This window comes from Dromiciops gliroides, chromosome 4 (assembly GCF_019393635.1).
Source record: "Dromiciops gliroides isolate mDroGli1 chromosome 4, mDroGli1.pri, whole genome shotgun sequence".
Lineage (NCBI taxonomy): Eukaryota > Metazoa > Chordata > Mammalia > Microbiotheria > Microbiotheriidae > Dromiciops > Dromiciops gliroides.
The window spans coordinates 65853790-65860505 of NC_057864.1; positions in this window are offsets into that span (position 1 = coordinate 65853790).

A 6716-nucleotide genomic window follows, 5' to 3' on the forward strand; every position below is an offset into this window, starting at 1 on the left:
GTGCTCTGAGAACCTTAAAATGTTATATGATGTTAGCTGTTATTGTTAATTATGCATTTGCAATATTACAATCTGGGCAGGTAGGTAGTTAAGCAGATAGGGCATAAGATCTGGAGTCAGGAAGTTTCCTCAAGTATAAAATGAGCTGGAGAAGGAAATGACAAACCACTCCATTATTTTTATTATTATTATTATCATTATCATTATCATTTTGGTTCCGCAATTGAGATTAAGTGACTTGCCCAGGGTCACACAGCTAGTGTCAAGTATCTGAGACCGCATTTGAACTCAGGTCCTACTGACTCCAGGGCTGGTGCTTTATCCACTGCACCACCTAGCTGCCCCTACTCCAGTATTTTTGCCAAGAAAACCTGAAATGGGGTTCTGAAGAGTAATTCACGACTGAAACAACTAAACAACATTACAACCAAATGCAAGATTAATGTCAAAGTGACCCTTCACATCCTTGACATTCTGTGGGGAGAAGTCTCTAAGAGGTTTTCTCTAGTTGAAGTTGTAATATCCATTATCTGAGTCTCTGCACTTATGAAAAATCTCAATGTGAACACTTTTCTAAATTAATGCTCTCCATAATATATTACAATCATCCCAATTCTAAAAAAAAAGTTTTATAGACACGATCAGATCTTCATTTTCTCCTTCTGGAGGTATAGCTCTGAGAATTTTCCACTCAAATGGACATTGTATAGGGGTACTGTCCACACCTATCTATTGTCTCCAAAGCTGAGCTCCTAGGCCTACAAGTTAATTGTGGAAGGCAATTCCTGTGCCTCAATCCTCATTTTTCCAAACTAGCAGAACACAGGTTGACACAAACACTGATCGGCTCCCAAAAGGTCATGCACAAATATACAGCAAGCATTAAGTAGGCAGGTTTGGCTGAAACATAGAACGCATGAGCCATAGAAGTATGCAACCAACCTGGAAAGACAGACTGGAGGCTGATTGTGCATGCTTTTAAATGCTAGACAGAGGAGTTTTAGTTTATCCTAAAAGAGAAAAGGGAAACATTTATTCTCATCTATCTCATCCCATAGAGGATTTACCCAATGCACTAACGGTCTCCCTCTAGTTTTTCTTTTTTTTCCTTTTTCCTTCTTTCTTTCTTTCTTTCTTTCTTTCTTTCTTTCTTTCTTTCTTTCTTTCTTTCTTTCTTTCTTTCTTTCTTTCTTTCTTTCTTTCTTTCTTTCTTCCTTCCTTCCTTCCTTCCTTCCTTCCTTCCTTCCTTCTTTCTTTGGTGGGGCAATGAGGGTAAAGTGACTTGCCCAGGGTCACACAACTAGTAAGTGTCAAGTGTCTGAAGCTGGATTTGAACTCAGGTCCTCCTGAATCCAGGGCCAGTGCTTTATCCATTGTGTCACGTAGCTGCTCCTCCATTTAGTTTTTCTAATGAACCCCAGGAAACTCATTTCCAAGTATATTGTCAAGAGGATTCTTTTTTTCAGAAACAGTGTGACCTCTGAGACTCTAAAATTTGGTGAATCTTAGGGAAGATTAGAAGAGGGAGGGAACCCAGCTTTTTTTATTCTATTTTTCTCATCTGTTAGGACATGCCTTTAGTGTCCCTGCTGGTATGCTCACCCACATGGGCCGAAAGTAGGGCATTTCTTCTTCAGGAAGGAAGGAAATACCAAAGAATTGTGCTTTGTTTCTAAGTTCCTTCCCCTTCTCTCCCTTCCATATCTAACAGGTTCAAACCCACTACCTCTACACTGTAGTACACCATTGCTCTTCCTAACCTCAAACTCCACTAGGTCAAGTTAATTTCCTGGTGGTGAGCTGACATTTCCTGTGTGGTTCTATAGGCCTGTGTAAGTAATAGGAACCACTTTATAAGTGGAACCATAGACATAAGGCATCAAATTCTGTGTGCCTCTTGCATCTAGTCTTTGCAAGACCTCACAGTCCCCTTACTTGACTCCCTAGTTAGGTCAATATTTAGGATGTTTGGCAAGCAAGTTAAAGTAGGTCCTTCCCAATGATGCTGGTAATAATCATCTTGCTGCTTAAGTTGGACTGTCTTGTACTTCCAGTGCCCTCTGCTGTAATAACTGAGTATTACAATATACTTAGGTTTCAAAGACTAATTTTGTAGAAGTTATATAATTTTCCCGATTATTCCCATTTTTCACATATTCAATGCTACGTAGACTAGAAACTTATTATACTATTTTTAAAAACTTTAACAAAATGCATATAATGAAATAGCACCCCCACCCCCTATCATCATCTTTCTGCCTAAGTCCTTCATAATGGTGTAGAGATGACCCTAGGTTTGTCAAGGCTATGCCAATGGAGCATCATCTCTAGCAAGTGTCATCAGGGTGGAGAGGTAAAGGCTTGATGATAGAACCAGGTTAGTTAAATCTGAAGAGACTCATCCCTTTCTTTTCTTTCTTTCTTTCTTTTTTTTTTTTTTTTGGTGAGGCAACTGGGGTTGTGACTTGCCCAGGGTCACACAGCTAGTAAGTGTCAAGTATCTGAGGCCGGATTTGAACTCAGATCCTCCTGAATCCAGGTCCAGTGCTCTATCCACTGCACCACCTGGTTGCCCCAGAGACTCATCCCTTTGATTGGTCAGAGGCTAATGGGGTTTTTGGTCACAGAAACTATCAAAGAACTGCTACTTAGTTATAGAAGTTTTGCAAATCTCAGTCAGGAGAGGAAGTTCTCACAAAGATGAAATTACATGCCCTTAAAGTGTTGAAATATTGAAATAAGAACTTTCATAGTAATCTGTTTTCTTGTTTCTTTGTCATCTAAATTTATTCTTTGTCGTGTATACTCACTGACTTTCTCCTAGTGATCTTGGCATCTCTCTGAGCTTGTCACCCTTGTTGGTAAAGGTCTCTCACTTATCTGAGGTTCTCTTTCCTCCTCCATGATGTTCTGCAAGTGTCCCAGGATAGCCTTCGGTTTATACTGAAATTTGCCCTTTCCTTTATTTTTTTATTTTAATTTTTTCTGGGTAATGAGGGTTAAGTGACTTGCCCAGGGTCACACAGCTAGTAGGTGTCAAGTGTCTGAGGCTGGACTTGAACTCAGGTCCTCCTGAATCCAGGGCTGGTACTCTATCCACTGCACCACCTAGCTACTCCCCCTATCCTTTATTTTAAAATTTTTTCTTTTTGGGGGCAGGTAGGTGGCACAGTAGATAAAACACCGGCCTTGAATTCAGGAGGACCTGAGTTCAAATCTGGCCTCAGACACTTGATACTAGCTGTGTGACCCTGGGCAAGTCACTTAACCCTCATTGCCCCGCCCCCCCAATTCTTTTCTTTTTTTCATTTATTTTATATCCCTTCCATTTTTCCCCATTGAAAAGAAATAAAAAGTAAATCTTTGTAATAAGTATTCATGGTAAACTAATATCTAATACTACATTAGCTTTGTCCTTAAACGTATGTCTCATTCTCAGTCTTGAGTCATCACCTCTCTGTCAGAAACTGGGTAACATACTTCATCATTGGTCCTCTGGCGTCATGGTTGGTCATTGCATTGATCATAATTCTTAAATATTTCAAAGTTCTCTGTCTTTACAATGTTGTTGTTATATAAATTATTCCACTAGTTCTGATCACTTTATTGTGTATCAGTTCATGCAAGTCTTCCTGGTTTCTCTGAAAGCATCTCATTATTCATTTCTTAGGGCACTATATATTCTATTATATTCATATACAATAATTTGTTCAGCCATTCTGCAATTAATGGGCACCCTCTTAGTTTCCAGTTATTTGCCAATAAAAAGTATTATTGTATATGTAGATTCTTTTCCTCTTTCTTTGATCTCTTTGGGGTATAGGTCTAATAGAGGTATTTCTGCATCAGAAGGTTAATAACTTTTGGGGCATAATTCCAAACTGCTTTCCAGAATTTACCCTATACTTTAAAGCCTGAATTTTGACTAATGAAAAAAAACATATTAAATACTAAATGTATTGGCTAAGTGAATTATTTTTTTTGAGAATTGCTTCAGTTGTTGCTACTCCTTGCCAGACATTTGAGGGATTACTCTCTTAAATGAATAACGCCTTTATTTACCTTGTCTTCTATTCTCTTCTCCCTTTGCTTCCCCCATTCATTCGTTAAATTAACACAAAATCCACAAAAGTTTGGCAAGAAATGGTAGTAACTAAAGTGATTCTCAAAACATGAGTCAAGTGGGAGAATATTCCTGGGGTAGAATCCTCCATCCTATTCTGGAACTTAGACTAATTCAATATCCAATTTCACAGTCATTTCATCAAAGGAGAATTGGATAAGATTCTTATACTTTGATAGCATGTTATAATCATATTTCATTTATAAATCTTTAGCATTGACCTGTGCAGATTTCAAAACAATAACTTTCACATGCTATTATAAGAAGGAACTATGGCTGAGAGAAATTGTGGTTTGAGCATCATGGGGCAGAACCGAAGTGGAAACAAAGACAATTATTGTTTTACATCTGATACACCAGTCCCCTAGACCTGAAGCCAGCACCTTTTTTGGCAGGAAGGTGGGGGATGGGGGTGGGGAAGGAAGGGTGTTTACCAAGACCTTATTTATTTATTATCTTGAGGTAGATAGGGTATTATCTTTTTTATTTGCTTGTTATTGTTCTTTGTAAGAACAAGATTCAAATGTTCCAAACCAAATCTTTATTTTGTGGGAGAGATGCACATTTAAAAATAAATCAATATTATTTCTTCCTTTTAAAAGGGTTTGGGAAAGTAGAAGTAGAAAAAAATCTGTTATAATGTAATTGTAGTTCCTAATGGAAGTAAGAAACAGTAAGCTGTTATTCAGATACTTCTCATTCCAGCAGAATGTGATCTCTCCATCAAAAATAATGTTATTGAATAGGGAATGTGATTCAGTAGTTGGTCAGTTCATTTTGGCCTGATTGATTTTTTTTTTTTTTTACTGTAGGATTGTAACATCCATTCCTTTGTCCCTGGTACAGTGTCAAGAGCAAAGCAACTGGAATCAGAGACCCTGGTTCTGTCACCTGTGTGACCTTAAACAAATCACTAAATTTCTCTAGTTTCAGGGGGGATTTGTAAAAGGAGGGGGATTGGACTTGACCTCTATGGTTGTTTCCAGTTCTAAATGTATGAAACTGTGGTCTCCATCACTATCACTTCTCCCAGAATGCATTCCTGGACCTTCATGTCAGGTCTTGCTAGCCTAGCTTCGGTAGAAGATATAACCCAGCTCTGAGATAGGTAGACCGTATGCATGTTTCCATGTTTTTACCTAGGGTCAATAACTCTCTGTAGTATAATTTGGGTGGTCTGATCATCGCTGTAAGTCTGGGATCTCTTAGGCTTCACGTTTCTTTTGTTGATTGGTGGGATTAGGAGTCAGTCAGTCAGTCAATCAGCACTGATTAAGTTCTTACTATGCACCAGGCACTATGCTGAGCACTAGGATTCACTGGATACAGACCTGATTGAAGGTGGGTCAATCACATCAAGGACTGAAGGGAAACAATAATTAATTTTATACATACACACACACACATATTGGTGGGGCAATGAGGGTTAAGTGACTTGCCCAGGGTCACACAGCTAGTAAGTGTCAAGTGTCTGAGGCTAGATTTGAACTCAGGTCCTCCTGAATCCAGGGCCAGTGCTTTATCCACTGGGTCACCTAGCTGCTCCAATAATTAATAATAACATATTATTATTATATTATATAATAATAATGTATATTTACTTACCACCTCAACCTTTGCAAAGCATTTTCCTTATTCTAAACTTGATGTTTGTTTTTGACCCTTTAAATTATATATGTATTTCTTATTTAAATGAAAAGAGAACATAAAGAAGGTCTGGTACCTTCTCACAAAATTATGGTGAGGGGGGTACTACAAGAATTATTATCCAGGTCTTAGAGATGAGGAAATAGATACTTTGAAATCACACAGCTAGTATGTGTTTAAGGTAGTATTTGAATCCAGAGCTCCTGACTTTGAGTTGAGCACACCATCCTGTATGGTATAGCAGTGGTGTGATGACTGTATCCTTCCTCTTAGAACAGAACAGAAACAGGTCATTCTATTAGATAGGCTGCAGGACTTCTTACTTATATGACTAGCAAAGGACTTGTGTCTCAGTCTGCCAGTTTCCTGGAAGCTTAGTGAACAGAATTTGGGTGGCCAGCCAGATTTGATTTCTAAACCATAAGAGTTCCCTGGAGGTGTGATGCCCTTTGGCTTCCCATTTTTACAGAGCTTTGGCCACCCACAATGTGTGTGTGTGTGTGTGTGTGTGTGTGTGTGTGTGTGTGTGTTGCAAGCCTTAGAAGCCTATAGTTTCTTAAATAGTCACTAAAGACCAGGATATAAGACCCTGGGGATTTTATTCCACTCTCTTTCATTCTACTTTATTCTTTTCCACAAACATTTATTAATCATCTATCATGTTCAAAACCCAGGGTGGAAACCATAGGTTGCATAAAAAGATGTGTTTTGAGTGAACAACTGTTATTACAGCAAAATTAACCAGTAAGATGAACAAGTCATTTTGATGATAATGTGTAGCTCCCAAGATCCTAATGGAGTCTCATTAGTATACCTATTCTATCCATTAGATGGGAGGTGATATGCCATGGAGAGGTAAACTTTTGCCTGTAGGCAGTGAATAGTGTAGTTTAAAAGTCTGAGATAAACTGAGGATACTAAATTGGAGGAGAGAGAGAAAAAAAAG